The sequence below is a fragment of the Pongo abelii genome, chromosome 2 (genome assembly GCF_028885655.2).
Source record: "Pongo abelii isolate AG06213 chromosome 2, NHGRI_mPonAbe1-v2.0_pri, whole genome shotgun sequence".
Lineage (NCBI taxonomy): Eukaryota > Metazoa > Chordata > Mammalia > Primates > Hominidae > Pongo > Pongo abelii.
The window spans coordinates 170294274-170314996 of record NC_085928.1 but is presented as its reverse complement, the minus strand read 5'-3'; the positions used below and the strand labels follow the sequence as shown (position 1 = coordinate 170314996).

The 20723-nt window shown below is 40.2% G+C and overlaps 2 pseudogenes; both read right to left on the bottom strand.

The window, feature by feature from the left end:
* Window positions 1-1430: 1430 nt before the first annotated feature.
* LOC112132739 (large ribosomal subunit protein eL6-like) lies at window positions 1431-2287 on the bottom strand (annotated as a pseudogene).
* Window positions 2288-16813: 14526 nt separating this feature from the next.
* LOC129058381 (keratin, type II cytoskeletal 8-like) lies at window positions 16814-19585 on the bottom strand (annotated as a pseudogene).
* Between the last annotated feature and the right edge of the window lie 1138 nt (window positions 19586-20723).

Below are 20723 nucleotides of genomic sequence, written 5' to 3'. Positions count from 1 at the left end.
AGAACACTCCAACACTCAATGAAAAGGCTTACCAGAACTGAGTTCAGTGAAAAGTCTCACAATCACTGTATTCTCCCTCCCCAAGCACACAGACTCTCCACACCATGCAGCCACTGCTGGGGGACCAGGAAACAGCAATTAAAAACTGTTAAAGACTGTTATTCCTGACCTTTTCAGTGCCTCTTTCAGTAATGTGAAGTTAATACAAGGTACTGTGAGTGTTCACCTAATTTTTTGGTTCTTATGAAAGTGTTGTGTGTGTGTCTGTGTGTCTGTGTGTGTAGATGTTAAATTTGGTGTTCCCATGGGGGATGGGGGAGACAATTATTGCAACCTTCTATTCTGCCATCTCACTCCACCCCTCTGCCGGTAGTAAGTGTTAGAGTCGGACGTGTGATGCCTCTAGTTTTGTTAGTTTTGCTCAGGAGCGTTTTGGCTATTTGGAGTGTTTTGTGGTTCCATATAAATTTTAGAAGTTTTTTCTATTTTGTGAAGAATGTCACTGGTATTTTGATAGAGATTGCATTGAATCTGTAAATTGTTTTGGGTAATATTGTCATTTTAACAATATTAATTCTTCCAATCCACAAGCATGGAATATCTTTTGTTTGTGTCCTCTTCAACTGTTTTTTATCAGTGTTTTATAGTTTTCTTTGTATAGATCTTTCATTTCTTTGATTAAGTTGATTCTTAGGTATTTTATTTTATTTGTAGCTATTTTAAGCGGGATTGCTTTCTTGATTTCTTTTTCAGATTGTTCACTGTTGCTGTATATAAATGCTACGGATTTTTGTATGTTGATTTTGTATCCTACAACTTTATTGAGTTTTGTAATAACTTCTAACAGGTTTTTGGTGGAATCTTGAGGTTTCTCTAAGTATAATATTATGTTATCTGTGTACAAGAGTAATTTGACTTCTTCCTTTCTAATCTGGATGCCCTTTATTTCTTTCTCTTCCCTATTGATCTGGCCAGGACTTCCATTACTATGTTGAATACAAGTAGTGAAAGTGGCAATTCCTGTCTTACTCCAAATCTTAGAGGAAAGGCCTTCAGTTTTTCCATACTAATGTTAGCTGTAGGTTTGTCATATACGACCTTTATTATTTTGAGATATGTTTCTTTTATGCCCAGTTTGTGAAGGCTTTTGTCATAAAGGAATATTGAATTTTATCAAATATTTTTTCAGCATTTATTAAAATAATCATATGGTTTTTGTTCTTGGTTCTGTTAATGTGACATGTCACATTTATTGATTTGTGTATATTGAACCATCCATGCATCCATGGGATGAATCTCACTTGATAATGATGAATTATCTTTTTGATGTGTTGTTGATTTTTTTAGTGTATTTACAGATACATTTAAAAAAACTAGAAAGCCAAATTCAACAACACATCAAAAAATTAATTAGATTCTTCTTAAGATATTTAGAACACCAATTTTTGAGAATCAATTTCACTTATCTGGGAAAACACAGATCATAGGTAGCCCTGGAGCTGAGGAATCGCTTTGATTTTTAGTAAAATTTGCAAGTCCACAGCTTTCTGATCAACCTTGCACTGCTCTGTAATCTCCTTTTCTTTTTCCTTTGTTGATGATCTCACCTTCCAAGTGTCTGGGCTTCCACAGCTTCTTCTTCTTGAAGTAAGTATGAGTAAGATGTTTTAGGATTTTCACATTGCTGATAACAATTTTTGTGGAGGTGGCAATGACAAATTTCTTGTGTATTCTTCATAGAAGAACTCAATTGAGAACCAGAGATCCAGTCACAAGTGAGAAGCCACTGCCCAGCTGCTTCACGAAAACCACCCTCTTGCCTCTGTGGTGCCCAGGGGGGATGGACAGAATGGTCCTGGGAGTGATGCTGCCTCGCAGTTTTCTCTGTGCTGACTGAAAGATTTTTGGCTGTGGCTCAACAGCTTTCAGGGCACATCTTCAGTAGGATAATAGCTATGCATTTTGCAAAGTGTAACCACCTGAGTACCTTCAACTTTGTCACCACCAACTGCTTTTGTATGAAACCAGTTGCAAAAACCTTCTCCTTTCTCTTTTCAATCTTTGATTTACCGGCTGAATACTTCCTCTTGTATATAACCTTTCCACAATACATAGCAGATTGGGAATATCTGCCAATGCCTCTGATGAAGACAGGACTTCAGCTGCAATGAGGCTTCCCCTTTTTGGCCTTTTTGTTACCCTTTTTCACCTTGCCATTAGCAACAGCCTTCTTGGCTTCAGGTTTCTTCTACTTAGTATCCAGCTTCTCAAATTTTTCACCCACCATCTTGCAAGATGGGAAAGAGAACTTGCTAGTACTTTCTTGAGGACTTTTTTTCCTGCGTCGATTTTCATAAGGGATATTGGCCTGTAGTTTTCTTTTTGTTGTGTCCTTCTCTATTTGGTATCAGGGTAATGCTGGCCTCATAGAATGAGTTTGGAAGTATTGCCTTGTCTTCCATTTTTGTTGAAGAGTTTGAGTAGAATTGGTATTAGTTCTTCTTTAAATGTTTAGTAGAATTCAATAGTGAAGCTATGAGGTCCTAGGCATTTCTTTGATGGTACACTTTTTATTACAGCTTTGTTCTCATTACTCATTAACGGTTTGTTGAGGTTTTCTATTTTTTCATGGTTCAAATCTTGGTAGGTTGCTGTATCCGGGAATGTATCCGTTTCTTCTAGGTTTTCAAATTTATTGGCATACAGTCGTTCATAATAATCTCTAATGATCCTTTGCATTTCTGTAGTCTCAGTTGTTTCTGATTATTTATTTAGCTCTTCACTCTTATTTCTTTTTAGTCTAGCTAATGGTTTGGTGATTTTATCTTTTCAAAAAAAATCCTTTTTGTTTCATTGATCTTCCATAATTTTTTTAGTTTCAATTTCATTTATTTCTGCTCTAATCTTTATTATTTCCTTCCTTCTACTAATTTTGATTTGTTTTTGTTTTTGCTAGTCTAGTTCCTTGAGATCCATCATTAAGTTGTTTATTTGAGGTTGTTCTACTGTTTTGACATAGGTGTTTATTGCTATAAACTTCCCTCTTAGTACTGCTTTGTTTTATCCCACAGATTTTGGTGTACTGTATTCTCCTTTTCATTAACTTCAAAAAAATTTTAATTTCCTTCTTAATTTATTCGTTGATCCATTTGTCATTCAGGAGCATGTTGTTTAATTTCCACTTGATTGTGAAGTTTTTGAGGTTTCTCTTATTATTGATTTGTAGTTTTATTCCACTGTGATCAGAAAAAGGTAATTTTTAAAATTATTTTTATATATTTATTTTTTTAGAGACAGGGTCTTGCTCTGTTGCCCAGGCTGGAGTGCAGGGGTATGATCATAGCTCACTGCTGCCTGAAGCTCCCAGGCTCAAGTGATCCTCCCACTTCAGCCTCTCAAGTAGCTGGGACTACAGGTAGGTGCCATCATGCCTGGCTAATTTTGTTTATTTATTGTAGAGATGGAGTCTCACTGTGTTGCCCAGGCTGCTCTGAAACCCCTAGGCTCAAGTGATCCTCCCATCTCAGGTTCCCAAAGTATTGGGATTGTAGGGATGAGTCACCTCACCTGGCCAGGAAAGATACTTGATATGATTTCTACTGTTTAAAATTTGTTCAGACTTGTTTTGTGGCCTAAGATGTGGTCTGTTCTGGAGACTGTTCCATGGGCTGATAAACAGAATATGTATTCTGCAGCAGTTGGGTAAAATATTTGGTAAATAAGTTAGGCCTATTAGGTCTAGTGTGTAGTTTAACTCCAATGTTTCTTTGTTGATTTTCTGTCTAGATAATCTGTTCATTACTCACAGTAGAGTATTAAAGTCCCCACTATTATTGTATTGTGATCTATCCCTCCCTTTAGATATATTAATGTTTGTTTTATATACTTGGGATCTCCTGTTTGGGGTGCATAGATATTTATAATTGTTAAATCCTCTTGCCGATTTGACTCCTTTATTATTATATAGTGACCTGCTTTGTTTCTTCTTACAGTCTTTGATTTGTAGTCTGTTTTATCTGATATAAGTATAGCTACTCCTGTTCTTTTTTTGTTTCCAGTTGCATAGAATCTCTTTTTCCACCTCTTCACTTTCAGTCTATGTGCATCTTTATAGGCAAAATTGGTTTCTTGTAGGTAGCATGTAGCCAAGTCTTGGTTCTTTATCCATTCAGCCACCCTATGCCTTTTAATCAGAGAATTGAGTCCATTTATATTCAGTGTTATTATCGGTAAGCAAAGACTTACTAATGCTATTTTGTTTCTTATTTTCTGGTGGTTTTGTACCTTCTCTCCTCTTACTTCCTTTCTTGCTGTCTTCTTTCATGGCTAAGTGATTTTTGCTGGTAGTATTTTTAATTCATTGTTTTTTATTTTTAGTGTATCTATTATAGGTTTTTGTATTGTGGTTACCTTGAGGATTATAAAAAGCATCTTGCAGACATAAGAAATTATTTTATAGAGATGGCAACTTATCTTAGATCACAAAATATAGAATAAAAACAAAGAAAATAATTTAAAAAAATATATTTTACATATTAACTCCATCCCCCTCCCCCTCTTGACTTTTAGTTGTCTCAATTTATGTGTTTTAAATTATCTACCTCTTGACAGGTTACTGTAGCTATTATTGTTTTTGACAGATTTGTCTTTTGGGCTTCATACTAGAATTATGAGTAGAATGCATCCCACAATTACAGTATGAGAGTATTCTGAGTTTGTTCATGTACTTAGATTCACCAGTGGGTTTTATAGTTTCAATTTTTTTTTAGTTTTCTTTTCTTTTTGTTTTGTACATTAGTGTTTTTTGTTTCAGATTGAAGAGCTCCCTTTCATATGTCTTGTAAGGTAAATCTGATGGTGGTGAATTCTCTCAGCTTTTGTTTGTCTGGGAAAGACTTTTGTCTCCTTCATGGTTGAAGGATAAATTTGCTGGAGACAGTATCCTTGGATGGCAGTTTAAAAAAAAACTCCCTCACTTTAAAAATGTTATTCCACTCCCTCCTAGCCTATGTGGTTTTCATTGAGAAGTCTGTTGCCAGATAAACTGGAGCTCCTTTATATGTTACCTGCTTATTTTCTCTTGCCACTTTCAGCATTTTTCCTTTGTCCTTGTCCTTTGAGTGTTATTATATGCCTTGGGGTAGTTTTATTTTAATCAAATCTGTTTGGTGTTCTCTGACCTTCCTGTACCTGAATATTTATATCTTTCTCAAGTTTTGGAAAGTTTCATTTTTTTATTTCTTTGAATAAGCTTTCTACCCCATGCTGTTGCTCAACTCCCTCTTGAACACCAATAATTCTTAGATTTGGTCTTCTGAGGCAATTTTCTATATCTTGTAGATGATCTTTGTTGGTTTCCCTTTTTTCTCCTTTCATTGTGTATTTTCAAATAGCTTGTCTTTGAGAGCACTGATTTTTTTCCTCTGCTTGATCCATTTGGCTGTTGAGAGCTTCTAATGAATTTTTCAGTTCAGCAAATGTATTTCTGAGTTCCAAGACTTCCGTTTGATTTTTTTTATTATTTCAATCTCCTTGTTAAATTTCTTTGATAAATTTCTGAACTGCTTTTCTGTGTTATCTTGGAAATCACTGAGTTCCTTAAAACTGCTATTTTAAATTATTGGTCAGAGAGTTCACATATTACCATCTCACTGGGGTCAGTTACTGGTTCCTTGCTTTGTCCATTTGGGGAGATCATCTTTCCCCATTTGCTGTTGTTTCTTGTGGATGTACATCTGTGTCTTTGAATTGAAAGATTATTTATTCCACTCTTCTTTGACTAGCTTATTTTGGTTTTTATTAGATATATTTGCTCAGAGGTTCTTAACCACTAGGTTGCTGCCTCCTTTTCAGTTCTATGTGGCTCCTTAAGCCCAGCTTCACCTCAGTTGTAGTAAACAATCATAGCACTGCCCTTCCCAAACTGGGGAAGTCCTAAAGAAGATATTTTGGCAGTATGGAAGGCTGGCTAGTGGTTTGTGCCCAGGGGACCTGTGGAACAAATCTCCTACAGCATGTTGCTGTTGAGCAATCATTCTCATCTGGTGTCCCCTTTAGCTGAGTTACACAGCAGAGTTTTCAGGGATGCATGGTAGTACTGCCTCCTCCCTTTGTCTCTGCCTATTCTCAGGGATATTTCTCCCTTTAGGCACTCACAATGTGCCCTGTGGTTAAAGCAGGCACAAGTCTCCTGCCAGGGAACCCAAATTGATGAGGAAGCTGGTTGTCCACTTCAGTCTCACTTTTTCCAGTGTAGAAACTGTGTCGGGGAAGAATTTTCGCACCCTTATTGCTGGGCCAAATGTGGGGAGGGACAGCATGGATATGGAAGTTCTATTCTCTGTCTTCTCAGAGTTTTTTCACTTTTCTGTGGGCACAGGAACTGTCTCATCTTCATATTTGAGTTCTGGGATATTGCTAGTGATAATGTTGGTGCTGTATATTTGTTTTTAGTTTTCTGTGGGGGAGAGTGAAGCCAGCTTGCTGCTATGCCACCATTTTGGATCTACTTGTTATTTTGGTCTTTAACAAAAGATTCGAGAGAAAGGAAAGCTGTTTAGTGTTATCTTATTAAGAACACAAATGCCGTTCATCTCCAATGTTGAGTGGGAAGAGGTATTTCTCATTATATCTGTTCAATTTTCCCTTTTCTCTAGGCTTTCTAGGGACTTAGAGGTAACTTTATTTGCATGTAATCAAATAAAACTTCTCAACATCTGATACTATTAGCAATGGTGGCAAACAATCCATTTAGAAAGTCTCTGGAAAATCTTTTCTTAAAGTTCAGAGTATTGTTAAAGTTTTCTGAAATTTTAATTTTTTACAACTTATGATTCAATGCTGCAAATTTCTATTATCTATGGTTGGAATACACCACTTCTCTAACCTGTTGGATCTCGTCATTTCCTCTATTTTTTTGAGACAGAGTCTTACTCTGTCACCCAGGCTGGAGTTCAGTGGCGTGATCTCAGCTCACTGCAACCTCCGCCTCCCGGGTTCAAGCAATTCTCCTTTCTCAGCCTCCCGAGTAGCTGTGATTACAGAAGCACGCCACTACGCCCGGCTAATTTTTGTATTTTTAGTAGAGACGGGGTTTCTCCATGTTGGCCAGGCTGGTCTCGAACTCCTGGCCTCAAGTGATCCACCCACCTTGGCCTCCCAAAGTGCTGGGATTACAGGCGTGAGCCACCGCGCCCGGCCTTGTCTTTTCCTTTTTAAGCAATTTTTCTCTGCTTTAGAACATATAGATACAAAAAAACTAACCAACGATATTTTTAGTATTTAGGTTGCCAAAAAGTATTTATCTATATGATCCTGGGATTTGTCTGGAAAAAAAATATGATCAAAAAAAGAAAGGAGATATTCATGACAACTAAATGTAATGTGTGATATTGGTTTGAATCCTGAACTCGAAATTTTTTTTTCTTCTTTTTCTATAAAGAATATTTTTGGGAAAATTGATGAAATTTAAATAATGTCTGTAGATAAGAATTTCATGTCAATTTTCGTGATTTAGATAATTAGACTGTGATTATGGAAGAGAATGAACTTGAAGCATCTGGGGTAAAAACATCATGTCTGCAACTCAACTCTGAGAGTTCAGAGAAAGAGTGAGGATGCAAGAGTAAATGTGTAAAATGTTAACATTTGGGGAACTTGGAAGAAAGGTATATGGGAATTCTTTGTACTATTCTTTTACAACTTTTTTGAAAGTCTGAACTTGTTTTAAAACAATTTTTTTAAATAGTCAGGGATTAAGAGCAGAAAGTAAGGTCAGTGTCCTGAAGATCTCTTTGAGCACTTACAGGATCCCTAAATGGTACACTGGAAAGTAAAAACCTTATTAGCTTAAAAGAAAAGTTGGCAGCTTAGAGTACCTCATATTTGGCTAAAAAGGCCAATCCAAAATTACTACCTAAAAGGTACTCACTTTGATAGGTACAATGATGTTTAATTTAATACACTGCCATTCCATATTAGCAGAGTCAGTGATATCCCAGTGAGCTAATAACACAAGCCAAGACCATTAAAAATTGCAGGGACTATCAGATTAGCAGAGATGAAATTGAGTTATTATGCTCAGTTAGCATGTGGGGCAACAAACATGCTTGTACACTACTGGTGGGATTTAGATTGGTATAATCTGGTATAATCATTCTGAGGAGCAACCCAAAAGTATTATCACATTTTAAAATGTTCATAAAATGTTCTTACCCTTTGACTCAGCAATTCTACTTCTAGAAACTTATTCTAAGGAAATAATAGGGCAAATGCACAAACAAGTATATTCAAATATGTTCACTCTTTGTCACAGCAAAGAACAGGAAACAACATATGTCCATCAGTAGGAAACTGATTAAATAAATTATGGTTTATCTATACCAGACAATATTCTTCAGAAATCACAAAGTATGAGATAAATTAACAGGAAGCAATGTCCCTAATGTGTTAAATGAAAAAAACAGGTTTCAGAATGGCATATGTAGTATGTATGATTCTATTTACATTTACCTTACTTGTTATATTAGTCTGTTTTCATGCTGCTGATAAAGACGTAACTGAGACCGGACAATTTACAAAAAAATAAAATAAAAAGAGGTTTATTGGACTTACAGTTTCACATGGCTGAGGAGGCCTCACAATTATGGCAGAAGGCAAGGAGGAGCAAGTCACATCTTACGTGGGTGGCAGCAGGCAAAGAGAGAGCTTGTGCAGAGAAACTCATTTTTTAAACCACCAGATCTCATGAGATCCATTCACTATCATGAGAACAGCAAGGGAAAGACCCGCCCCCATGATTCAATCATCTCCCACTGGGTCCCTCCCACAACACGTGGAAATTATGGGAGCTGCAAGATGAGATTTGGGTGGCGACACAGAGCAAAACCATATCACTTGTTTACATTTAAACTGGAAATATTATATAGACAGTTTTAAGAAAAAAAACTGAAGGAATGCATGCGAAAAAAGAATTGTGGGTAGGTAAGGAGTACAAGATACATATGCTACACTATAGGTACACTGATACATGATACTATGTATATGCTACACTAAATATGGCAGACTACATATTCGTAAGGACCAGTGCAAAATGAAAATGTTGAGCCACAAATTTAAAAACAGAATTTCTAAGACAGTGACAGCAGAGTTTTAAGCCAGGCATGGAGCTCTGTTTGGCTGTATGAGTCACATGTACATAAAGCCAGGCCTGACTATACACAACACTATACCCTTAGATATATGCTGTACTATATATTACACTATAAATTACACTCAGTATATACTAAGATATACACTACAGTAAGGGGTTGTATATGAGTGGTGGGTAGAAACACACATGTGGTTTATCCTTCCCTTTCCTTCCTTGTTATTATCTTGAGTAATAAAATCAACACAAATTGTATTTAAATTATCCCTAAAAGGAGTTAGCATTTTAAGGGTGCCAAGATCAACGATTTGCCAGAGTACCCTTTGGATCACTTCACATGTCACAAGAGTGCCTCCAAGAGGACTGACTGAAATCCAATGAGGAGACAGAGACATATGGCTCTGCTCACATTTCAAAACAGGGCCTATAATCCTGGTGTGTGGTATTACTAAAGACTTCTGTGGCAAAATTTAACTACTCTTAAAGAGTTTTCCATTCCAATGACTATCTCAACAATAAATGCAGGGTAATTTTTTCCTCTTTTCATGTCACAAGTAGAAGCATAAGAAAAAAGTAAGAAGATAAATATAAAACAACAGGTATTTCTTATCTCTAGAAATTGAATAGCTCTTCTAGGTCACTTGGGTACTGATATTTTTCTACTGCTCTAAATGGCTCTATGATATCCTTGACTTAACCAAATAGTAGTGTTACTAGTTGTTAATTGACTTGATCTGTCTACAAGTTAAACGTTTCCTCTGATGCTTCTATTTATAAGTAGAACTAAAAACCTGGGAAGACTAATTTGGGATCAGTATGGTAGCTATGTTCTGCCATGTAGAACATCAAGTTTGATTAGGCAGATCTTAGGTTTGTAGCCAAAAAGCAAGGACACAAGACATTCTAATATCTAATGGGCTCTAAAGATGATCTAACACTTACCAGGCTCTTATTCTCATTAGTTATATGAACAGCAACCTTTAACAGGCCCTAATGAAAGTGTTGGGATAAGCATGTAGGTGAAAGACAAGGGTTTCCAGGATTCAACACTGTGGGAAAGCAGGAAGAAAAACATTAAAAGATTTGTTGTTAAAGATTTCGTCTGAAGTCCATCATAAGGTAACCAGTGGTAACTAAGCATAAATGGCACACCAGGAACTATAAACCCTTGACTTCATAGGCATCTGGAGAATCTGTTGAAATTCTATTTGAGAAGTTCTCCAAGAGACTTCAGGGTTTTGTATAACATGGTGACAGACTATAAATAGAAATCTGATAAATCCTATGAGGTGTGTATTTCAAGACTAAATCCCATGCCTTAGAAGTTTTCAATCTTACACTATCTTTTAATTCATGTTACACAATTATAATCGTGTGTATACATGGTACCATATATCACATATAATCTATGCTCAGTAATAAAGAAAAACAACTAATAAACACATCAGAATCCTACTTATATGAGATTATCCAAGGCAGTCATCTGTTTTAGGACATTAGTCTGTCTTCATTAAAATTATTAAAGACACTTATATTCATGAGAATTAATTTTCACCAGTCTGATTAGCACTCTAATTATTCTCACATTTCGAAACAGAACCTGTAATTCAGGTGTGTGGTATTACTGAAGATAGAATTACATCATTTTCACAAATACAAAAAAGAGCTCTATTTAATTCATTTGCCCTTTGTTATTTCCATAGATATTTAACTGCTTTTACTCTAAATATCTAAATATTACAATTACTTTTTGTTTTAAATGATTAGATGCACATGTGTCTTACAAGAAAAACGTTCTAACGGTATCCTCTGAAGGCTAATGGGCTATGACTCAAGAAGTATTGAGGTTGGAAAAACCACCTGATGGGAATGTTGAAGTGAAAATTCAAGCACAAAATGGATGGTTGATCTAGGTAATATTTATACTTTCTCCCAACTCTGAAATATCGTGAATATGAAACAATTCTTACAAGTCTTGAACAGGGCAGAGGCAATGGGAATGAAAAGTAGGCAAATGTGAGAGACTATGTGAAGATACTTAATCATTACAATTTGGCATTGATTGAGTGTGGGATGCAAAAGAAAAGGATGAAAAATCAAAGTTACTTAATGTTTTCAGCTCAAGTAACTGTGTAGCACCATTAGCAGAAATTAAAAAAGGATTAAAAATGAACAGTTTTCTTTTTTTCCTTGTTTTGATTGTAAAGGAATCCCCCTGAACAGGGTGACTAAAAACAGAGAAGCTAACCCAGTAGTTCCGTTTTGTTTGTTGGTGTCAGAGATAGTTCCAAAAGGTCAGTCCAGATGGGGCAGGAAACTCCAATCCTCCTGACTGGACCTCCAGTGGGAGACTCCTGAGAAGGAGACTAGTAGAAGGGAAACAGAGTATCTGGCAAATGGGCTAAAATTCAGAAACAGAGGAAGAATAGTTATTGGAGACAATCTGCCTCTTTGAGAATTGATACAAGAATGAGGACAGGCTTGTTCCTTCAAGGAGCTAGGGAAGGCAGTGGCAGAGCATATGTGATTTAAGCTAACACCAAAAAACTCAGAATAGACTTTGCATGCTCAATGGAGCCAGTCTTGGTGAAGAATGCCATAAAGAAAATAGCATTTGAGAAAACTCAAGAGGAAAACTAGAAGCAGAGAGAAACCCAGGAAAGTAGTACATACATCTATTCAGAAAGTAGTATGGAACTGGGTATTACTGGTTTGTTAAATGCTGTCCTTGAAACACTAATTATTTGGTACGTTTTTTCAAGTAAGAAATCTATAACAATGAATTTACACACTCATTACTTTTTTTTTTTTTTTTTTTTTTTTTGATGCAGGGTCTCACTCCTGTCACCCAGGCTGGAGTGCAGTGGTGCGATCATGGCTCACTGCAGCCTCAACTTCCCAGGCCCAAGTGATCCTCCCACCTCACCCTCCCGAGTAACTAGGACTACAGGTGCATGCCACCATGCCACCATACCCGGCTAATTTTTTCTTTTTTTTTCTTTCCTTTTTTTTTTGTAGAGACAGGGTTTCACCATGTTGCCCAGGCTGGTCTCAAACTCCTGGGCCCAAGCGACCCACTTGCCTCAGCTTCCCAAAGTGCTGGGATTACAGTTGTGAACCACCATGCCCAGCCAACATGCGGTATTTTGAAGTGTTGCATGATATATGATCTATTACTATGATGCCTAATTAACCCTTATTTTAACTCTGTTCTTATCTTAATGCTGAAACTACCTTATAATGAGCTCTGTTGGGCCAGATTTAGTAGTTGTCAAAGTGTATTCTAGGAACTGAAACATCATTAGCATCCCCTGAGCTCTTGTTAGAAATTCACATCTTCAAAGGCTGTCCCAAATTTACTGAAACAGAACCCTGAGGATACAGGCCACCAATCTAGGTTTTAACCTTCCAGGTGATTCTAATGCATTCTGAAGGTTGCAAACCATTCCCTTGGGCATTTCAGAACCAGACCTCTTCAGAGATCCAGCTGAGATCAGTGTGATAGGCCAGGGTCTATCTAGAATGGTCAACTAGAAATCGCAAGGGTTTACAGCTAGGCAGGGCTGGACTCCAACTAGGGTTCTAGTGAGAGGTGACAGCGTGCTGGCAGTCCTCACAGCCCTCGCTCGCTCTCAGCGCCTCCTCTGCCTGGGCTCCCACTTTGGCGGCACTTGAGGAGCCCTTCAACCCGCCGCTGCACTGTGGGAGCCCCTTTCTGGGCTGGCCAAGGCCAGAGCCAGCTCCCTCAGCTTGCAGAGAGGTGTGGAGGGAGAGGCGCGGGCGGGAACCGGGGCTGCGTGCGGTGCTTGCGGGCCAGCGCGAGTTCTGGGTGTGCGTGGGCTCCGCAGACCCCGCACTCGGAGCGGCCGGCCGGCCCCACCGCCCCGGGCAGTGAGGGGCTTAGCACCTGGGCCAGCAGCTGCTGTGCTCAATTTCTCCCGGGCCTTAGCTGCCTTCCCGCGGGGCAGGGCTCGGGACCTGCAGCCCACCATGGCTGAGCCTCCCCCCGCCACCCCCGGCTCCGTAGTGGGCTCCTGTGCAGCTGGAGCCTCCCTGACAAGCTCTGCCCACTGCTCCACTGCGCCCAGTCCCATCGACCACCCAAGGGCTGAGGAGTGTGGGCACAGGGCGCAGGACTGGCAGGTATCTCCACCTGCAGCCTGGGTGCGGGATCCACTGGGTGAAGCCAGGTGGGCTCCTGAGTCTGGTGGGGACGTGGAGAACCTTTATGTCTAGCTCAGGGATTGTAAATACACCAATCGGCACTCTGTATCTAGCTCAAGGTTTGTAAACACACCAATCAGCACCCTGTGTCTAGCTCAGGGTTTGTGAATGCACCAATTGACACTATGTATCTAGCTACTGTGGTGGGGACTTGGAGAACCTTTGTGTCCACACTCTGTACCTAGCTAATCTGGTGGGGGTGTGGAGAACCTTTGTGTCTAGCTCAGGGATTGTAAACGCACCAATCAGTGCCCTGTCAAAACAGACCACTGGGCTCTACCAATCAGCAGGATGTGGGTGGGGCCAGATAAGAGAATAAAAAAGCAGGCTGTCCGAGCCAGCAGTGGCAACCCACTCAGGTCCTTTTCCACACTGTGGAAGCTTAGTTCTTTCTCTCTTTGCAATAAATCTTGCTGCTGCTCACTCTCTGGGTCCACAGTGCCTTTATGAGCTGTAACACTCACCTCAAAGGTCTGCAGCTTCACTCCTGAAGCCAGCGAGACCACGAACCCACCGGGAGGAAGGAACAACTCCAGACGCGCCACCTTAAGAGGTGTAACAGTCACCTTGAAGGTCTGCAGCTTCGCTCCTGAGCCAGCGAGACCACGAACCCACCAGAAAGAAGAAACGCCGAACACATCCGAACATCAAAAGGAACAAACTCCAGACACGCCGCCTTTAAGAACTGTAACACTCACCGCGAGGGTCCGCGGCTTCATTCTTGAAGTCAGTGAGACCAAGAACCCACCAATTCCAGACACACTAGCACCTGTTAGTTGTGTAGGGTCTTGAGCAAATTACTTCGCTTCTTTGAACCTCAGGTTCCTCATACAGGAAATGGAAATGTCTATCTTTAAAGGTTGCTATGCACAGTGAAGTTTATGTACCTCCATGGTAATTAGGAGTGCCAGCTCTGGTGTCATGCCCAGTTCAAATGCCAGCTACTGTGTGATCTTGGGCAAATTACTAAACTTCTTTGTTCTTCAATTTTCTCATCTGTAACGTGAGTATACTTAACTCATAGGGTGGTGTTGAGAATTCAATGAGTTAACATACATATATTGCATACATACATTATATAAAGTATTTTTTATTATTATTTGTATTTCTTTTGTATTTCTGCTATTATAGGCAGGTAATAGTTATGAGCACTTACGTGGCAGTCTTTTTTTTTTTTGAGACAGAGTCTCGCTCTGTTGCCCAGGCTGGAGTGCAGTGGCGTGATCTCGGCTCACTGCAACCTCCCCCTCTTGGGTTCAAGTGATTCTCCTTCTGCCTCAGCCTCCGGAGTAGCTGGGATTACAGGTGCTTTTTATGCCTGCCAGCCCGGGCGCGGTGGCCCACACCTGTAATCCCAAAACTTTGGGAGGCCGAGGCAGGCGGATCACTTGAAGTCAGGAGTTTGAGACCAGCCTGGCCAACATGGTGAAACCCCGTCTCTACTAAAATACAAAAATTAGCTGGGTGTGGCAGCTCGCGCTTACTCGGGAGGCTGAGGCAGGAGGAGAATCACTTGAACCCAGGAGGCGGAAGTTGCAGTGAGCCGAGATCGCGCCACTGCACTCCAGCCTGGGCAACAGAGCGAAACTCCATCTCTAAAAAAAAAAAAAAAAGACTGACTGCCACAAAAGTGCTCATTAACTATTACTTGCCTATAATAGCAGAAATGCAAAATAAATACAAATAACGATAATAAAATGCCTAAACCTAGAATACAGTAGGTGCTCCATATTTGGTAACAACTGTCATCACTGTCATTACAGAATTTTTTCCTGTAAAATATAAGATTATAAAAGGTTCCAATATATGGATATTGCCTCATACTTTAATATATTCTTTACATTCTAATGTCTTGCCTCCCCTCTGAATAACCTCTGTGGATTATATCAATATCAATTTCCTTGTTTTGATAATGTACTACAGTTATACGAGATGATACCATTGGGAGAGACTCAGTAGAGGGCATATGGGATCTCCTTGTACCTTTTTTTGGAACTCCTGTGAATCTGTAATTAGTTTAAAATAAAAAGTTTAAACAACAAAAAAAGATAGGGGTAGGGAGCTTGTCTGAAATGAGAACTATTGGGCCTGGAGGCTGGGCCTATAATTCTGTTTTTCTCCAATTAAATAGTTAAAACTAAGTTTAAAAAAAAAAAACCTAAAGAAAAACTAGATTCATCCCTCTCAATCAAATTAACATCAATGGTCAGGCGCAGCAGCTCACGCCTGTAATCCTAGCACTTTGGGAGGCCAAGGCAGGTGGGTCACTTGAGGTCAGGAGTTTGAAACCAAGCTGGCCAACATGGTGAAACCATGTCTCCACTAAAAATACAAAAAAGTTAGCCAGGCATGGTGGCAGGCGCCTGTAATTCCAGCTACTTGGGAGGCTGAGGCAGGAGAATCGCCTGAACTTGGGAGGTGGAGGTTGCAGTAAGCGGAGATCACCCCACTGCACTCCAGCCTGGGCAACAGAGTGAGACTCTGTCTCAAAAATAATAATAATAATAACATCAATGGCTAGCCTTTTAATTTATCACCTTTTACCAGGGGCTTCAGTCAAAATTATCTGCCTATAATAGCAGAAATAGAAATAACAAGAATTTTAAAAGAAAACACTTTGCATAGATAAAACACCTAGACCTAGAATATGGTAGGTGCCCAGTATTTGGTAACAGTTGTTTCTGCAGGCTCCCCAAATTATAAGTCAGAAAAGTCTGGCAATGAAAATGAATGAATGAAGTCCCTACTACCTGAGCAACTTTGTTTTCCAGAGATAATAAAGGTGTATTACCAAAGGCTTAATATTTTTCTCTCAAAAAAGCAGCAGTCCAACTGTAACAAAAACAATTATATTTTAGTAAGGTTTAGCAACATATAAAATTCCTGAGGCCGGGCGCAGTACCATGCCTGTAATCCTAGCACTTTGGGAGGCCGAGGTGGGTGGATCACAAGGTCAGGAGTTCAAGACCAGCCTGACCAACATGGTAAAACCCCGTCTCTACTAAAAATACAAAAATTAGCCGGGTGTGGTGGTGAGTGCCTGTAATTGCAGCTACGTGGGAGACTAAGGCAGGAGAATTGCTTGAACCCAGGAGGCAGAGGTTGCAGTGAGCCGAGATCGCACCACTGCACTCTAGCCTGGGAAATAGAGTGAAACCCTGTCTCAAAAAAAAAAAAAAAAAAAAAAAAGAAAGAAATTCCTTATTTTTTCAGCCAACACTACCCAGGCTTTTGCTCCGGAAATCAAACATAATCTAAGGTATTCCCCCAAACAGTAACAGAAACCATAGGATTCATATTACAAAGAAAGATTCTATAATCTTCAGTTTAATGCATATATCATGAGAAGAGTCTAAACTGCTTAACAAGTTAAATTATTTTTGAGATTGCATTTAATCAACCAAAATCCTGTGTAAGTCTTCACAAATCCTTTCACAAATGTCTGTTGCAGAACAGAGTTTCTTTATTCAGAAAGTGACTCAAAGAGAATTTCATGACACACTGAAAGCAAGTATCTCTATAATATTTTAGACTTTCCCAATACCAAGAGTAATTACAAGTCAGAAGATCATTACCTAACACCAAATAGCCTATTGCAAAACAGGTCTCAGATACAGAATAGGTTTTCTGGTGTTTTGTTATAACAACTATACTTCACATACATAAAAAAGCATCTTTGTTAAATAGTCTGTGTTAGTTATGTACTAAATGTTTGTGTTCCCCCAAAATTTATGTTGAAATCTTAACCCCCAATGTGATGGCGTTAAGGGTGAGGTTTGAGGGAAGTAATTAGGTCATGATGGTGAAGCCCTCATGAGTGAGATTAGTGCCCGTATAAGAGAAATGAGAGCTTGCTCCCTGGCTACTATCCAATATACAAGGATACAATAAGTAGATAGCCATCTCCAAACCAGGAAGCAAGTTCTCACCAAATACCAGATCAGTCTTAATAATGGACTTCACGTCCTCCCTAACTGTGAGAAATAAATGTTTGTTGTTTAAGCCACTCAGTTTGTGGTAATTAATTATCACATCCCAAATTAAGATAATATTGAAATGGTTAATAATTCTGCATTTTACTTCCTTAGTTGAGCAAGTTAAATTGAAACCTCCTAATCAGTTAGATCTACCACATCTTGCTAATTCAATTACCAATCAGCATGTAGAGCTATTACCAACTCCCTGAAGGACTTCTTTGCCCATTTGATAAATTACGTATCTTCTATCTGGGAAGAACTGTACGTACAGACACTAAACATGTAAACTTGGCAAACGAGTAGTGACAATTTCAAGTAATAAATTTAAGCCAATAGACTAAAAATTATAATTAAGGATAACTGTTTAACAAAGTGTGTCACAACTACTTTTAAATACATAAGGGGTTTTGCCCTGAAATGTATGTCTGATTTATTCCCTAAACTTTCACCCCAGAATGAGCTTGATACCAAATCAAGAATTTATATAAGTAGAAGGAACTCAGTAAACTAGAAGCAATAACGACTCAATCCACAATTTTTTTTTTGTGGTGGAGCTAGCTGAGGTTTAATTTTGGACCAAAAAAAAATTGTTTTGTAGCTGGAAGCATGGGCAAGGGGGGGTCCCCAGACAGTAAACTCCACCGCGGGTGGGTTGAGCCTCAGGGGGGTCTCCTGTTCTCTGTGCTTCCCCACACAGCAGCCTCCCTCCTGGAGTCTGTGGCAGCCACAGGAGGGGCAGACTAGGAGGGGCTGCCGCAGTTGTTCACTTGGGCAGGAAGTCGGAGGACTCAGGCACCAGCTTCCCGTCGCGGGTCTCGATCTTCTTCACAACCACGGCCCTGGTGGAGCTGGTGCAGCTGAAGGAGCTGGAGCCTGTGCCAGAGCCAAAGCTGGAGCCCAGGCCATAGCTGAGGTCACGATTTGTGAGGCCCACATAGGCCGAGCTCAGATCACCTGCATAGCCGCTGGTGGTCTTCGTATGGATACTCATGTTCTGCATCCCAGACTTCAGCTGGCTCTCCTAGCCCTCCCGCAGCTTTCTGTAGGTGGCGATCTCCATTTCCAGGGCCAGCTTGACATTCTTCAGCTCCTGGTACTCACACGCTGCAGAGTGGCCTCCAGCTTGGACAGCTTGGCATTGGCATCCTTAACGGCCAGCTCCCCACGCTGCTCAGCATCTGCAACAGCAGCCTCCAGGGAAGCCCCCTACCCTTTGAGGCCCTCAATCTCAGCCTGGAGCTGGCTGATGTTCCGGTTCATCTTGGAGATCTGAGTCTTTGTATGCCGCAGGTCATCCCTGTGCTTCCTAGCCAGCGTCTGCAGCTCCACTTACTTGATCTGGTACGTGCTCTCAGCCTCAGCCCAGCTGCGGTTGGCGACCTCCTTGTACTGCCTCTTGACCTCAGCGATGATGCTGTCCATGTCCAGGAGTGGCTGCTGTCCATGGACAGCACCACGGACATGTTGGAGATCTGGGACTGCAGCTCTCGGATCTCCACTTCATACAGTTGGCCCTTCCAGGTGAGACTCCAGCTCTACGTTGTTCATGTAAGTTTCATCCACATCCTTCTTGATGAGGACAAATTAATTCTCCATCTCTGTACGCTTATTGATCTCATCCTCATACTTGTTCCTGAAGTCCTCCACCAGCCCCTGCATGTTGCCAAGCTCCGCTTCCAGCTTCAGCTTCTCCTGGCTCCAGCTGCCGCCTAAGGTTGTTGATATAGCTCCCGAACATGTTGTCCATGTTGCTCCCAGCCATCTTGTGCTGATGCAGAAGGCTCCACTTGGTCTCCAGCACCTTGTTCTGCTGCTCCAGGAACCGTGCCTTGTCTGTGAAGGAGGCAAACTTGTTGAGGGTCTTGATCTGCTCCTTCTCTTGGGTGTACACAGCCTGGATGTTGGAGTCCACCTCCAGGTTAAGGGGGTTCAGCAGGCTCTGGTTGACTGTGATGGTGGTGATGCCTTGCATACTGCTGGCCCCACCATAGCCTCTGCCCAGGCCACCCCAGAAGCTGCTGTTCCCCACTAGGGAGAAGCTCGAGGAGCTGGTGCAGGCACTGGGCCCACTTGTGTAGGGGCGGCTGCTGAAAGCCTGCGGGCCAAAGGTGGACACCTTGTAGGACTTCTGGATCACCCTGATGGACATGGTGGAGGCAGGAGTGGAGGCAGCAGGCTGAACCAGGCGGAGATTCCAGAAGGAGCAGAGAAGCTGCTTCTTGATCTTAACCCACATTTTTATCAAGAGGGGTTAGCTTGCTTTTCAATTTAAGTGGAGGCCTGCGGCATTTCTGTAATACTTAAAGGCATTTTTTCTGGTTTTCCTGACTCCTGCTTTAGGGGCATATGTTCTTGCATTTGACAAATAGTTCCTGAGTACTTATGTGCCAAGTACTATTAGGTGCTGGGTATACAGTAGTGAACAAACAACTATGGTTCTTGACTTTAGAGAGCTTACTGTCTAGGGAGGAAGACAGATTTTAGATAAACAAAATTATAAATTGCAGTTATTTCCTATTTGTATTGCATCTTTCTCAGTTGGTAACTAATCACAACCCTTTTTTAGGAGTCTTCTGCAGACAGAAAACTCAGGTTGTTGTTTAATCATCAGAGACACTCAGTTGTAGCTGGAGACATGAAGACATATAACAGACACGTCTATAAACTTCATCATGAAAGCTACCATGAAATGTATTCCAAGAAGTACAAAATGTTCATCTTGATATGTTGACAAGATAACTTTTACTCATAGGGTGGGAATTCGCTGGTAATTTGTTTTCTTGAACTCTGCTTATGATAAAATCCATGATGGCGCAAAATACATACATACTCCAGGTTTTCAAGTGAATTTTCTTATCCTAAACTCATTTTGAAAAACATCAGTGCTCTGGTATGCAAATACAATGTTACTTCAGTTAAATGAGTCTTTGAAGAATAACAGTTTATAATGAACATCATCATTTGTATTTAAGATCTGTTCTAAATTTATATTCAAGTTAACCTTCAGTGTGAGTTATTTCTAGGCACAGCTTCTGTTGTCCATAGCCCAGTTGATGGTATATAAAGTACTGACGACTTTAAAGGTACTACTCTGCTTCCTAAGTTTTTACCTTCCTTTCACCCACTACAATATCCTCTCCAAAGTGATTCCTAAAGTACTCCGGCTCTTCTCATTGCCTCTCCCCCAAAGGAAACTCAGTTGTTCATATCTGTTAAACCCACTAACTTCTTCCATTTTAACTTAAAAAAAAAAATTCCCCTCTGTTGCCTTTAAAAGTGTTTCCTTAAGGAAGATCTGCATTTTAAACACTTATCTGCACGTTGTTCTACTCAAAAAATATACTAGAAAGGACCGAGAGTCAACGATTCTGAAG